The 15,737-nt window shown below is 42.9% G+C and overlaps 1 non-coding gene across 1 annotated transcript; it reads right to left on the bottom strand.

Moving 5' to 3' along the window:
* Positions 1-2,750: 2,750 nt before the first annotated feature.
* trnag-ucc (transfer RNA glycine (anticodon UCC)) lies at positions 2,751-2,822 on the bottom strand. The gene has a single exon. It is a non-coding gene; the product is annotated as a tRNA-Gly (tRNA).
* Between the last annotated feature and the right edge of the window lie 12,915 nt (positions 2,823-15,737).

Below are 15,737 nucleotides of genomic sequence, written 5' to 3'. Positions count from 1 at the left end.
CAAATGCCAGGAAATCTCGACCATGGATATGGTGAAAGACAGAGGAGTGTTAAAGAGATTTTGGGAAAATATTATCAATTGGCAGGTGGAAAAAATGTTAAAGAGGCAAACCTTATAACCCAGTCTCCAACATTATGAATCTTCAGAAACTTTGTGAGAAGTGAAATCCAAGAAGAATGAAGAAGGGTGAACTGCCCGAATGAGCAGAGACAGTCAAGAGAGCTTCCCCATCTTTAAGAGGACAGACCATTAACTTTGATGTTCTCGGGACATGAACTGATCTGAGACATTGAAATAATTCTCGTTCCCCTCCATGACAAATACGAACCTCATCTCGACTCCAGGACAATGAAAAAACTCACGATCACACAAGGGACAAGAAGGCTTGAAGGGAGTTGGTCCCAGTTGGAGGAGAGCTGGTGCTCAGTGACATGGGTGTGTCTGTCGTGGATGGGATAAGACTGTTCCCATGCCTCCATAATGAATGTTATGGAGGCATGGGAACTGATAAAACTGATAAGAGGGCACTTCTCGGCCTGAGAAGGACCGACTGAAGTCTGTCACAGCCTGCTTTAGATGTTCGGGCAAGGTTTTAGGTTGGAAGTTTCAGCGTATTAGACTGTTAAATGAAAGGCTGGTGGTTCAAGACCTCCAAAGGCGACAGCGATCGTTGTTGTTAAAGCATCTGTTTTCTCTGCTGCAGGGTTTCTTGTTTCAAATGTGGGCAGGTAAATGTTCCTCAAACGGAAAATTTCCGTGTGAAGAACCACAAAGAACTTTCTGCAATGGTTTAAAGGTTAATGTAATGAACTGTGGACTCTGGGAATCTGAAACAAAATCAGAAACTGCTGACAAAACTATCTGATTTGGCAGTACCTGTGGGAGATTATTGAGTTCTGATGAAGTTGTTAAATATTGTCCACGATTCTCTATTGTCACGATGCTGCCAGAACTGCTGAATTTTGTCGTGGAAAAAGTATAGAGAATCACCAGGAGATGTAGAGTGTTCTTCAAGAAGTCGGTCTATTATTTGCAAACGAAAAACCGTGACACCGAGAAAGCAGATTCTCGAATGCTCTCGAACTTCATTGTCCATGGTTTTTTATAAATTTTTCCCATACTTTGTTTGCTTATCAGCATGTCTAAATATTTTAATCAAAGTACCTCACACTCGCAACACAATAAACCAGTGATGTTAGTTCCAACATCTCTTTAATTGTTCTTTCTACTTAACGTTATTCTCATGTGACGGTTAGATATTTAATCTCACCTTTCGCAACAATGGGCTTTCATTCCAGACAGTACTTCACATTTTCCCGATGTCATAATTAATCATTTATTGTCAATAATCTCAATCAGGCTGACTCTATTAACTATTAATTAGATATTTAATGTCATGTCCCAAATATTTATGTTCCCAATCGTGTCATAATGATACTTAACAGGAAGACTAACTTTACTAACTGTAATATAATCTCACCATCGAAACCTTTCAGCGTTAACCTTTCTTTGCTAATTGGTGTAAGAGAATTCCACTATTCTTATCTCATCCTGCATTCTACACTCCCCTTGCAATAGATCGCCAGTGGGGTTCATGTTTTAACCCTTCCCTTGCTTTCATGCTTTAAACCTTCCCTTGCTTTCATGCTCTTTATTTTCCATAATAACATTTTGTCATTCTGACCAAAGGCAGTCATTCCTGGCACTGGATTTACTAACGTTGAATTGTCAGTGATCAGAGAGGACTGTCCCTGTAGTTCTGCTCCCGACTCTCCACCTCCCGCTCTGTTAGTAACCTCTCAGTCTCCTGGGAATTGCATTGTTCCCAATTTTGCCGGATTCCAGGCCTTTAAGCTTGGCTGAGCAGACAGTCGATGGTCTGAGGAATATCATTCCCAAACGTCTCGTGTCCGAGGTAATAACAATTAATAACGATGTCTGTGCATCCTCCTCTAATCTGGGAAAATCATTGTTGCGGACTGTAGGAACATTTATTGACCGAAATTGAGGAGGTTTTGAACCAGATCAAACTCCTATGAGTTAAGAAGATGGTCTAGATCCTTTTTTCTTTTCCCCTGAAGGCAAATGTACGGCAATGCAATTCAATTGGTGAAACTTCCAGGCTTGAACCGAAACACAATTTACTTCGCACTATCGTTGTAACACAAACAAAAAACAAAATGTGGACTAACCCAACTCTATTAGAAAACTTAACAAAATGAAATATCATTTAACTACGAACCAGCCAATGTTCGAATATCATAACATTGCATAGACTACACAAATCTGGCCTTCCTGCTACCGGAATGATATTGTGAAACTTGAACAGATGAGAAAAAGGTATAATGTGATGTTTGTAATTCTTAAGCTTCCCAATGGTTTTGAGGTGCGAATGTATTTTAACCTTGAAGAAATTTGATGTATTTAAACCTCCTTCCTGTCCACGATAGAAGCTGTTGAATCCGGTCCGAATTTCCAGGGGCTTCTGTAATTATTTAAGGTTTCTGACGACAGCAATCTCTCACTTTTCGTACAAAACAAAACGAACCTTATGTTGCGAACAATATTCAAATCAGCAATGGGAAGCAGAGAAGAAAGCTTTCGAGCAACGCTGCCCGGATTGTCATGGCAATTTACAGGAACCATCGCCATGAAAACCCTAAAACAACCTGACAAATCCGTTTCGCCACAGAATGCAACGTTGGTGTTCAAGACTTTTCCTTGTGAAACCACAGGAAAAGCCACAACACTGCGATGGCTGGGAATCGAACCCAGGTCAACTGCTTGGAAGGCAGTTATGCTCACCACTACACCACCACCGCGCTCGCAGCTAAACTCTCCCTTTTCCGAAACACACATAACAAGGCCGTGATAGTCACCAACTGAACTGGGGCTGAAAGCAAAACAAGAAATTGCTTGTCAAACGTCAACAGGTCTGAAAACACCAGAATCAGAAGCCTTCAGCCCTTAAGAACAATCACTGGATCCAAAAGGTTCAGTCCTCACAAATGCTGCCGGACCTGCTGAGTTTCCCAGCAATTTTTGTGCTGTCTCTCAGATCTGCAACATCTGCAGTTCTTAGTCAGATATAAAACAAACGTTGACCCATTGAAGGGGTATTTGATCAGGTGATTGTCTTCTTCATACACAGATATGGATGCGATGGAGTATAGGATCATAAAATTCTTACAGTGTAGAAACAGGCTGTTTGGCTCATCATGCATCCCACCAAGTCTCACCCTCTACGCTATTCCTGTAACCCCACATTTCTCATGGCTAACCATGTAACCAACACTCACCTGGACACTATTGACTATTGAGCATTGCAAATCCACCCTAACCTGCGCATCTTTGGACTGTGCGAGGAAACTGGAGCACCCGGAGGAAACTCACGCAGACACGGGGAGAATGTGCAAACTCCACACAGACAGTCTTCAATAAGACAGGGATCTGGGTAATTGGAGAGGTTTCAAGAGGGAGTGCAGACTGGTTTGTGAATGATGGGCCGAAAGTCTGATGTCAGTGCTGTAAAGGCTCTACAGTAACATGATTCCCTAATCCAGCATTCAACACAGTTTGCATTTTGTTTTAATCCGTCCTGTTATTGACATTATTTTGAGTGAAATGTACAGAGAGAGGTGGTTTGCGCATTCACACAGATCTGTGTTGTGATGGGTCAGGAGCAACATACAAAATAACAACTGTCGGAAGGAGAATTGAATTCCCCTTCCGAATCTGCCGAGGACATGCAGGACCGGGAGTTTCTCTATAACCACTCACTCACCACCCAACGCCTTGAGGAAAAACGCCTGACCTTCCGCCTCTGGAACCTCCAGATATCGTGTGTGTGTGTGTGTGCGTGTATATGTGTGTGTGTGTGTGTGTGTGTGTGTGTGCATGTGCGCGTGTGTGTGTTTTGTGCCTGTGTCTTTGTGTGTGTGACAGACGGAAATACGTACAGAGACTCAGACACAATCACATATGCAGAGAGATGTGCAAAGACACATACAGACAGAAGCACACATATCGACTTAAAGAGACACACGTGCACATACAGTCACACAGACATACACACACAAGCGCACAGATGTTGATGGAGACAGCAAAAGTGATACTATTAGAATTTCTTTCCTAAAACTAAATGAGAAATTAATAGATTTTTGGATTGTTTGACTTTACAGGAAATTTGTCCATACTTTTGTCCGGACAGCTGCGCCTTTAACATGTTTTTGAATGAAATAAGAAAAAGGTGGTTTAGTTAGTAGAGTGCGAGGTTAATGTAGAAAGGATGAAAGCAATTTGAATTGATGAACCTATTTTACCATACTTGCGTTTTCCAGTCTTTTCAAAATGGCCGCTGATGCTTCTGAATTGGGTCTAAGTGCTTTCTTGTTCCAGGATGATAAATTAGGAATTGAGAACCTGGAGGATAGTTCTATTAGAATCAATACCGAACATTGGAAAAGTACTCTTCCATAGGAAAGGGGATTTTGGGGTTGCTGTTAGATCTTCAGTACTTTGAAGACCACCAAACAAAGAACAATGAAATACAAAATTACACAGATTGTAATCCACTGGCCTTCTTTAAATGTTTCAAATTAACAATGCAACATATTTTGATGGTGTCGTTTGTTGTAACCATTTTATTATACACATCACCAGAAAACCGAATGTGAATTCAGATATATTGTCCTAAAATACAAATGGTGAAATACGTAAAAGCTTTAAGAAATGCGAAGGTTGCATAACATTGCAAGAAGGGAGAATTAATAAATAGACTGTACTTGTTATAAAAAATGTGCATCATGTATTTTGCAAGTACATGCGTTTTTGAAATGGCATTTTAGTTTTCTCAGGGCGAATACATATAAAAACATATTTTAAAAAAGAATTGAGTGTGCTTGTGGACTAAAATGTGAAAAGAGCGACTTTACAAACAGATCGAAAGTGGAGGATAGCTGCAAGGTTTGACAGCAATTTACCTGATAGTGACACAATAATTGAAATGTGATTGGAGATGAGCGGAGTTATACACAGATGCAGCCTTTGTTTGTGACAAGGTGCTCATTGATTATTGGCCACGAGTTCACCACTGACAAAGGCTGTCAGGTACCAGCAACGATGTGATTGGTTCTCAGGCAACTAAACAGCTTGGGACTCTGAACAAGATACAGGAAAGTCTTCAACTGCTCAGGAGCTCTCTCTGTTCGCGGCAGTGATAGGTGCTTTAATCCTGACGAAGCCTGGTTTATTTTTGTTTCAGCTGTTCCTATGCGTTCTGCCTTTTAATGAGTGTGTTAGAGACTGTTTGTAAGTATGAGCCAGTCCTTCTGCATGGTGTAACTCAACGACAGCCTCCAAGATGCACTGTACAAATTTACCAAGGCTCTAAAGACATGACAACGAAGAAATGGAAGGGCAGGGGAAGCAGATGAATGGGAGGCTTAGGACTTGGAGCCAGTGATCAAACTTGGTTAAATGAAGAGTAGACGAAGAGAAATGAAGAGTAGAGTAGATAACGTCAGGAAGTATGGGATACAGTGAGATTTGGCGATCTGGATTCAGAATTGGCTGGCTGACAGAAGGCAGAATGTGCTTGTAGATGGAAAATATTCTGTCTGGAGGAAAATGGTGATTGGGGTCCCGCAGGGCTCTGTTCTTGGGCCTCTGCTCTTTGTAGTTCTTATAAATGACTTGGATGAGGAGGTTGAAGAGTGGGTTAGTAAGTTTGCAGATGGCACTAAGGTTGCAGGTATTGTCGACGGTATAAACGGCTACGTCAGGCTGCAGCGCGACATAGATAGGATGCAGATCTGGGCATGGCAGATGGAGTTCAACCTGGATAAAAGCGAAGTGATGCATTTTGGAAGGAGGAACACGAATGCTGAATATAAGATTAAAGACAGGATCCTTGGTAGTGTGGATGAGCAGAGGGATCTGGGTATGCAAGTACATAGATCCCTCAAAGTTGCCACCCAAGTGGATAGGGTTATTAAGAAAGTATATGGAGTATTCGCTTTCAATAAGGGGGATTGAGGTTAAGAGCTGCGAGGTTTTGCTGCAGCTCTACAAGTCCCTGGTGAAACCACTCTTTGAATATTGTGTCTACTTCTGGTTGCCCTACTATAGGAAAATGCCGAGGCTTCGGAGAAAGCGCAAAGAAGGTTTACCAGGATGCTGCCTGGACTGGAGGGCTTGCCTTATGAAGAAAGTTGGAATAAGCTCGGACTTTTCTCTCTGGAGAGAAGGAGGAAGAGAGGAGACCTGATCGAGGTATAGAAAATAATGTGCAGAAAGGATACAATCAATAGGAAGAGACTTTTCCCACGGCCAGGAGTGACTGTTATGAGAAGTCATTGTTTGAAGATATTAGGAGGAAGGTAAAAAGGAGATGTCAGAGGTAGGTTCTTTACGCAGAGGGTGGTGAATGCATGGAATCGGTTGCCAGCTGTGGTCGTGGAAGCAGAGTCATGGGGGACATGGTGCGACTCCTGGACATGCACATGGATAGCAGTGAGTTGAGGGGTGCGTGGTTAAGTTACTGTATTTGACATTAGAATTAAATCTCGTGGGCCAAACGGCCTGTTCTGTGTTGTACTTTTCTATGTTCTATGTTCTATGAGTGTGTACACTTGGTATATCTAAACGTAAGGTGTCAACCTGGTGAAGCTACGACTCAGAAATAGTTGCATGCCAGAAACCATAAGAAGCAACGGATAGACAAGGCTAATTGACTTTCTCACTCACGGATCAGACATAATATCTGCAGTCCTGCCAGTTCCCATCATAAATGCGGGACAATATAATAAATCATTTCTTTCACATGAACGACGAGGCTGAGGGATACAAAATAGATCCTTTCGAAATTATGACAGGCATGGAAGTAATGGATAATGGAAGCCTTTTACACAGACCACAGGAGACATAGGTTTAAAGTGTTATCGAGCATACCAGACCCAGATGTATGGTATGCAGATTGAATTTGCTTGTTTTATGATAGTCATACATTCTGAGAAACAGTGAAGAATATTGTGTTGCATTCTCTCCAGTACAAATCATACCTTACATAAGGTCATCAGTTTAATATAGTTTCACAGCTTTTGAACAGGTGCAGAAAAGGATCAAATCTATATATGACAGGTCCATTAACAAGTTTGATAACAACACGGAAGAAATTGTTCCTGAATCCATTGGTGCGTATTTTCAAACATTTGCATCTTCTGTCCGATGGAAGAGGTTGGGAAAGAGCATTGGGGTGGTGGGAGGGGCCTTTGATTGTGCTGGCTGCATTCCTGAAGCAGTGGGAATTCAAGACTGAGTCAATGGAAGGAAATATGATTTGAGTGATGGATTGTGTTAGGTACATGCATCTCTGCAATTTCTTGCAGTACGGCCAGAGCAGTTACCATACGAAGCGTCTGGATAGAATGTTTTCTGCAGTGCAATATTAAAATTGATCAGAGTCATTACCAAAATGCTAAATTTCCTTCCCCGTCTGAGGTGTTAGATGCATTGATGTGCTTTCTTGGCTGTAGAGTTGACATGGATAGACTGATTGTTTGTGATATTACTCGGAACTTGAAGCTGTCCGTCACCTCCAAATCAGCACCAATGGCAGAGACCAGTGTGTGTCCTTTAGTCTAATTCCTGAAGTCAATGGCCAGTTCCCTTGTTTTGCTGACATTGAGGGAAAGATTGTTGTCTTTTCACCATGTCACGCAGCTCTATTTCCTGTAGGAGAAAGTGAGGACTGCAGATGCTGGAGATCAGAGCTGAAAAATATGTTGCTGGAAAAGCGCAGCAGGTCAGGCAGCATCCAGGGAGCAGAAGAATCGACGTTTCGAGCATAAGCCCTTCTTCATGAATGAGGAAGGTGTGCCAAGCAGGCTAAGATAAAAGGTAGGGAGGAGGAACATGAGGGAGTGGCGTTGGGAATGCGTAGGTGGAGAGAGATTAAGGTGAGGGTGATAGGTCAGAGAGAGGGTGGGCGGGGAGAGGTCAGGTAGAAGATTGCAGGTCAAGAAGGCGGTGCTGAGTCGGAGGGTTGGCACTGAGATAATGTGGGGGGAGGGGAAATGAAGAAGCTGGAGATATCTGCATTCATCTCTTGTGGTTGGAGGGTTCCTAGGCGGAAGATGAGGTGCTCTTCCTCCAGGCGTCTCTTGCCATGGTCTGGCGATGGAGAAGGCCAAGGACCTGCATGTCCTTGGCGGAATGGGAGGGGGAGTTAAAGTGTTCAGCCAAAGGGTGGCTGGGTTGTTTGGTGCGGGTGTCCCAGAGTTGTTCTCTGAAATGTTCCTCCAGTAAGCGGCCTGTCTCCCCAATGTAGAGGAGGCCACATCGGGTGCAGTGGATGCAGTAAATGTTGTGTGTTGAGGTGCAGGTGAATTTGTGACGGATATGGGAGGATCCCTTGGGGCCGTGGAGTGAAGTGAGGGGGAGGTGTGGGCGCAAGTTTTGCATTTCTTGCGGTTGCAGGGGAAGGTGCTGGGAGTGGAGGTTGAGTTCGTGGGGGTTGTGAAACTGACAAGGGAGTCGTGGAGGGAGTCTTTCCAGAACGCTGGTAGGGGAGGGGAGGGAAACATATCCTTGGTGGTGGGGTCTGTTTGGAGGTGGCAGAAATGACGAAGGATGATACGATATCTGGAGGTTGGTGGGTGATAGGTGAGGACCAGTGGGGTTCGGTCCTCGTGGCGATTGGAGGGGCGGGGTTCAAGGGCGGAGGAGCGGGAAGTGGAGGAGATGTGGTGGAGAGCATCGTCAACCACGTCTGAGGGGAAATTGCGGTCTTTGAAGAAGGAGGCCATCTGGGTTGTTCGGTATTGGAATTGGTCCACCTGGGAGTAGATGCGGAGGAAGTGAAGGAATTGAGAATATGGGATGGCGTTTTTACAGAGGGCATGGTGGGAGGAGGTGTAATCTAGGTCGGTTTTGAGACCTATCCACTATCGTGGTGTCATTAGTAAATCTGTAAATGGAGTTAGAGCTGAATTTGGCGGTACACTCATAAGGTGGTAAGAAATATTGAAGGGGGCTGAGTGCACAGCCTTGAAGGACACCAGTATTGCGTATTATTGAAGAGGAGGAGTTTCCAACTCTCCTCATTCATTGTGATCTGCAGGTCAGAAAGTTAAAGATCCAGTTCTCGATGTGAGGAAAGTCCTAGGACTCAGAAATGTCGATGAGTCTTGTTGGCATTAGGGTCTTCAAGGCAGAGCTAAAGCTAATATACAGAAGTCTGATGTAGGTGTCCATGTTGTCCAGATGTTCCAGAGATGAGTGAAGTGTCAGAGAGATGGGGTCTGCATGGATCTATTACGATCGTGGCGAATTATCGAGGACCTGAGCAATCTGGGAGTTAATGTTTGCCATTCCTAACCTCTTAAAGCACTTCATAAATGAGAACGGCCATGATTGCATTAAAAATCGGAGCAGGTTCGAGGAGCCGAATTCCAGACTCATGCTCCTATTTCTTGTGTTCATTTGTTCTTTATAGCTCAGAGGGAAACATGTTAACGAATGGTCCTGGCAGACAATGAAGATCCACATACACAAATCCCATTTCTCGGCTATAAGCCCATTGTCCTGAAGATTTCAGCAATGCATGGGATTGTTGAAATACCACACAGGTAATATGAATGCTTATGATTCAAACATTCATCCTAGAAATGAGAGTGTGTGAGACTTTACGTTCTTCTGGGTGTATGGTAGCCGACTGTAAAATGAACCTCAGCAGGAACTGCAAAGAGGAGGGTATCAGATAAAGGAGCACAAGCAGTCCAAGAGCTGCAAAAGTTGTTCGGAATAGGGCATCCTGGACAAGAACTACCCAAGACAGAGGAGGGGGGCCTGGGAGTGAGGGTGTCGATCCAATATTACCAGAAGTGTTAACGTGAGTTGATCAATCAATGAATTAATTAAAATTTGTTGAAGAAATATATCTGACTCTCTCTGTCCCTCTTTTTTTAAAAGTGATAAAATACCGCCCTCTGTTGGCCTCCCAGTGTCACTGTACAAGCAGCAGATTTTTTTTTTCTCTCTGGGGCACTTTGCTCCTGTCCCTGTTCATTCTTTTATTTCTGACAGTCTCACAATGCGCTGAATGACGCAAAGGCGCAAACGGCTGCGCAGTGACGTCACAAAAAGGATGGCCACAACCAGCGGGGAAAGTCTGACACCGAGGAAGTGAGAGGAGGCAACAGGTGACTCGTGCCAGGGCCGTGACGTGAGGTAGAGCGATCCCCTCTGGCCGCCACGAGAGGAACCAGCAACCACTTTCTGAATAAAAGGAACTCGATATTTTTGGAGAACTAGGTTGTTTATTCTCATTTCATCATTCTGTAACAAGGCAGCACCCACCCCCTGAAATACTTCAATACTATAGTACAGGAAATGTATAAATGTTAGGAAACACAGAACGATGAAAAGGTTTAACATTGTTGCTTGGACAGAATTTCAGCAGTGGCCCTGTTTTCTGCCTCCCTCCATTTTCAAATCGAAAAGTTACATTTGTTGCTTCCGAGTTTAAATGATCCTTCTTTGAATTTAATGAAGGAAAACAAAAGAAGTGGAGAGCAATAGTGATAAGGGGATTGCATTGTTCGGGCATCAGGCAGATATTTGTGACAGTGTAGATGCGACACCAGGTAGCACACTGCCTCCCTGGTTGCAGAGTCTGGGATGTCACTGAGTGGCTGAAGGACAGTCTGAAAAGGATACGAGCAAATATAAGATGTGGCAACGGTTGGAGCCTTGAAAACAGTGCATTGGAAGCTGTGAGATCAATTGACAACACAGGGTTAAATACAAAATAAAGTTCCATCGATGATGCCTAACCAAACATTTGGAAGATATGTATAATCTGAGAAGTGATAGAAATTTAACTCACTCTCAACTATCACCACAGAAACACACGCGCATACGTGCGCGCGGGCGCGCACACACACACACACAAGCAGTAATTCTCGATTGTTATCCAAGAGGGTTCCCATTTTCAAACAAAAAATAGATGTATTCCAGAACTTCATCACAGAGTTATTTACTGGAATGTTTCTGTTCAGTTTGGATTCTAAATTAGATTCCTGATTCGGAACATCCACATGGACAATTTTCCTCAACCCATGTGCTATGTCCTGCTCAGAAAAATTGCATTTGATTCCAATACCGTATGTTTTTTGATACAGGAACCTTTCGGTGTCGGGGGGATTGAGTCTTGAGTCCGACCCAGGTGTGTGAATGTCCTGTTTATCTGACATCCAGGATTGTTTAATGAAGCTTTGATGTTTGGAAATCCTGATGTTAATTTTTTTACAGTCCCTTAGGAGAACTGTATTTACTTTCAGTCAAGTACACCTTTATTCTGGATCCTATTAATTGATTCAACATCATTGTCCAGAACCTTGGACACAAATCGGGAGAGTTAAAGTGATGGCGTCACCAAATATTTGGACAGTTTGGCAATTATGACCAGGACTTGGGCCTAGGGAGGTGAAGACATTTTACTATGATCGTGCAGGAGATATGGACACCATGAAGCATCTCCAAAATGATAACGGATGAATGTGTCAATTCACAGATATTCTGGGCGAGCAGAGCGAAACAGGCAGACACACTGAATAAGGAACAGAGAGTGACAGAAGGATTTTGAGATTTCCAAAAGTCATCTGCTCAAGTCAGTCTTGATCTAAAAACTGAGTATATTATTGGTGAAACTCGTTTAGAAGTAAACTCTGAAGTGGAAGTAAGCTGCTGTCAAACAGATCGATGTAGCGATGGTAAGTGAATGAGCAAAGCCTTGTCTTTTACAATACAAAGTGGAGAGTGTCAGGGAGAATCGACAGAGACTTTAGTTTAAATGGGTAGATGTTCTAGGACTCTGACGTAGAGAGGGATCTGTGTGTCCTGGGATATTAAAACACATTGAGTTAATCTGCAGGGGCAGCAAGGTATTAGCAAGGCAAAGGGATGAAGTTTTCGTTTGTTCATCGGACGTGAGTATCACTGGCTGGGCTCAGCATTTATCCCTCATTCACATCAGCCCTTGAGAAGATGGTAGTGAACTACCTTATTGAACTGATGTACTCCATAAAACATTATTTTTGGAGAAACTGAATGTCGCAGAAATTAAACTGCAGCTTTTAAACTTAACTGTTTGGGTGGCACAGTGACTCAGTGGTTAGCATTGCTGCCTCAGAGTTCCAGGGACTCGTGTTTGATTCCAGTATCGTGCGACTGTAAATGGAGTTTGTAAGTTCTCCCCGTGTTTGCGTGGGGTTCTTTCGGATGGTCTGGTTTGCTTCGACATGTGCGGGTTCAGTAATATTGGCCATGCTAAATTGCCCATAGTGATCAGACATGTGAAGGTTAGGTGCATTAGTCAGGGAAATGTACAGTGATAGGGCAGGGGAATTTCACACCGCTGGGATTATATATTCATTTACTCTAGTCTGAGTGAGAGACTGGAATTCCATGTGTTGTCAGCAAGCTGATGTACAACAGAACAGAGTGTCTAAGCTAATTGAGGGGAGCAATTCGTAGAACAGGGAGAGAATAGGGAAAAACAAATTGCTGATAAAAGCTCAGCAGTTTTGGCAACATCTGAACAGAGAACCCAGAGTTACCACGTCGTTTTCGGTCACCGTTTATCTGAGCCAGATCTGAAACTTTAACGTTGATTTCTCTTCAAAGATGCTGCCAGACCTGCTGAGGTTTTTCAGTAACTTTTGGTTTTGTTTCTGATTGACAGAATCTGCAGTTCCTTCAGATTGTATTTAGGTAGTGAATGGGGTTAAGTTCAGAGTAAAGTTTTTTCTGCACTTCAGCTTTTCTAACTCCCAGACCATGTTCACTGTGGAATTAGATAATGACGAAGTCAACCCCTATCCCCACACTGTCCCTATCAAATGCACTTAGCATAGTTATATCATTGGTTTATAGGCAGAGTACATTTCCCTGTACACTTTCTCCAACGAAACCTCCGAGGTACCGGGAAAAATAGGGTTACATACAAAGGACAGATATGTCCACAAACACTCCCGTGTCAGGGGAAGCTCTGTGTTAGATTACAGATTAAAGCTGCCTCTACAGTGTCTATCACAAACTCTTACATAGCTCATACGCACAGACACACTGTCATGCAGTCACACATGTTCAGTCACACGCACAGTAGAACATTGCAAACTCCCGATCTCAGAATCTCACACTCGAACACAACGTCTCACTCAGCCAATCTCAGCCATCAACTCTCAGTCAATCAGTCACAGACACCTCAAAGCCACACTCGCTCATTCACATACACAGTTACTCTTTCACAAATGTATACTAATGATGCACAATCCGAGAGGCTTGCTTAATGGTAAGTCAATTTCTTTATTTGTAGAGAACACAAAATTTGAAGACAAATTACGTCAGGCTGGTCCTTGATAAATGCCTGTTATCTGGATAAAATACATCTTACTCCGTGCTAAATCTCTGACAGATTCTGAACAAGACCACGCACCTACAATTCAGTAGCAGACCTGTCATATTACTATCGTATTTATGTCTTGAAGTTTGGAAATTTAGACAGATTTTTAAAAATCTCAGGGCACGGACGTTAAAAGGATCCTGGAATCTGCATCTTAATCAATGGAAACTTTGTAACAGAGTTCTCTATATCCTGTTTTTACAGTTTCATTTGTAAATTAACATTTCTACAATGTAGGAATGCATAAATGGAAAAAAAAAGCCCCTCACCTGTGCTGACAGAATTCAGACTCAAACTGAAGCTTCTCTGCTCCTGCATCCAGTTTACCATTGTACCATTTGGTTTAGATTATCCTTCCTCTTACATCGAAATTCCATCGATTCACATCCCAGTTTATTTCATCTGCAGGAGGCCGAGAGATGAAAATGTATAAAGTGTACGATGTGTTTTAATCTGCCAAACCAGGACAAATGATTCCAAAAGTGTCAGTAGCCATTATAGGTTTGTTTCAGGTAGCCATTTCATGTCAGCATAGCGCTGACAGCGACTTTATAATAAGGGAAAGGCAAGAACGGGTTGGGGACTTGGGAATCCATGTGCAAATGAATGCAGCGTAGATTCATAGAACTATAGTTAGACGGCACGGGTTCAATGGCCAGGGAAATGACAGAAGCCCAGGACTGTCTCCCTGGAATTTTGAATAGTCTAAAATGATGAGAGTTTGAGAGTCAATGAGAGGAACTGCAGGATTAGATAGGGAGAAAATATCGTTGCTGCTTCTGGAATCTATAAATAGGTTCAGTGTCGAGTAATCTAACAATAGACTGGAACCCTTTCAAATCTCAGGCCACGTTGCATGCGATTGGTCATTAACAGTAAGGAAGCGTTCCTATGAATATTTTTCACTGAGACGCCATCAGAAGTCTCAGACTGACTGTTCATGGTCATTGCAAAGAAAAATCAAATTTTCAAGATGCAGGAAAATCTCAACGAAAACAACTGCTGATGTGCTTCCCCAATGTAATCACTGATAATTTTTCGGATGAGATTTTCAGGAGGACACTTAGCTGAATGAGACCAGGAGCAGGACGAAGCCATTCAGCCCCTACTGCCTCCTCTCCATTCAATGTGATCATGCCGGATTCCCTATTTCAACGCTATATTCCCACTTGCTCTCCAGAGGTCGTGGTAGAGAATGGTACAATTAAAACAATTGGTTCAAATTTGTCGGAGGATTCGAACAGAAACTGAATAATCCCGTTGAAAATGGTGAGACGTTCTTAAACATTATCGTTCAGGGGGATATATGGCATCAGAACTTTAACTGACAGTGGAGTCAATAATGTGGAGGACAATTCATACAGAAGAGTACAGTGCAGGCCCTTCAGCCCTCGATGATGTGCTGATCGGTTAATCTACTTTAAGGTCAAACTAATCTGCATAACCTATCTTCCATGTGCCTATCCAAGAGTCGCGGAAACATCCATAATGCATCTGATTGAACTACCACCGCCACAGAGTCTGGTGGGTGCATAGAAAGAACTTACCTCTCATCTCCCCAATAACCTTCCTCCAATCACTTTTAAATTATGCCCCCTTATGAAGACATTTCTGTACTTGGAAGAAGTCTCTGGCTATTCATTCTATCTGTAGTTCTTATCATCATATACACCCTTATCAATTCACCCCACATCCTTCTTCACTCTAATGAGAAAAGCCCCCAGCCCCTCAATCTTACTGCATAAGAAATGCCCTCCAGTCCAGGAAGCATGGTGGTAAATCTTTTCTGCAGCGTCTCTAAAACTTCTGCCTTCAGGATCAATCTCGTCAGATTGCAGATTTAAAAAAATCTGTGACTGATTCTGAAGAAGCTTCACGTGGAATATGCTTTACAAATCACAGTCCCTCAGGTAGTTGGAGGGTTCGCCTTGACAGGGTGTGATTTTGATTAAATCCAGGAAATGTCACTTTCCCCACGGTCATTGCGTGATTGTTTTGCTCTTTATGACAAACAGAAAGCTTTCGCCTCTCTCGTGTCTGTTTCACAGGATTTCTGTGCTTCATATTAATTGGCCGCGAACAATAAGGAAGTCTTGCTCTGATTAGTTCATTGTGAGGATAGCAGGAATCCTGTGGACCACGTTCATCCTCAGACCGACTAGAAATAACTTCTGCGTGTGTCCTCCTAAATTCTGCTACTCTTCTCTTCCCTGTTTCCTGCATTTTCAATTTGTGTCATTTGCAAATTCTGAAGACATGTCCTGTTGTCTGG

This window comes from Chiloscyllium plagiosum, unplaced genomic scaffold (assembly GCF_037043375.1).
Source record: "Chiloscyllium plagiosum isolate Xiang-an unplaced genomic scaffold, Cpla_swu_hap1 HiC_scaffold_39, whole genome shotgun sequence".
Lineage (NCBI taxonomy): Eukaryota > Metazoa > Chordata > Chondrichthyes > Orectolobiformes > Hemiscylliidae > Chiloscyllium > Chiloscyllium plagiosum.
This window is presented reverse-complemented; position numbering and strand designations above follow the sequence as displayed.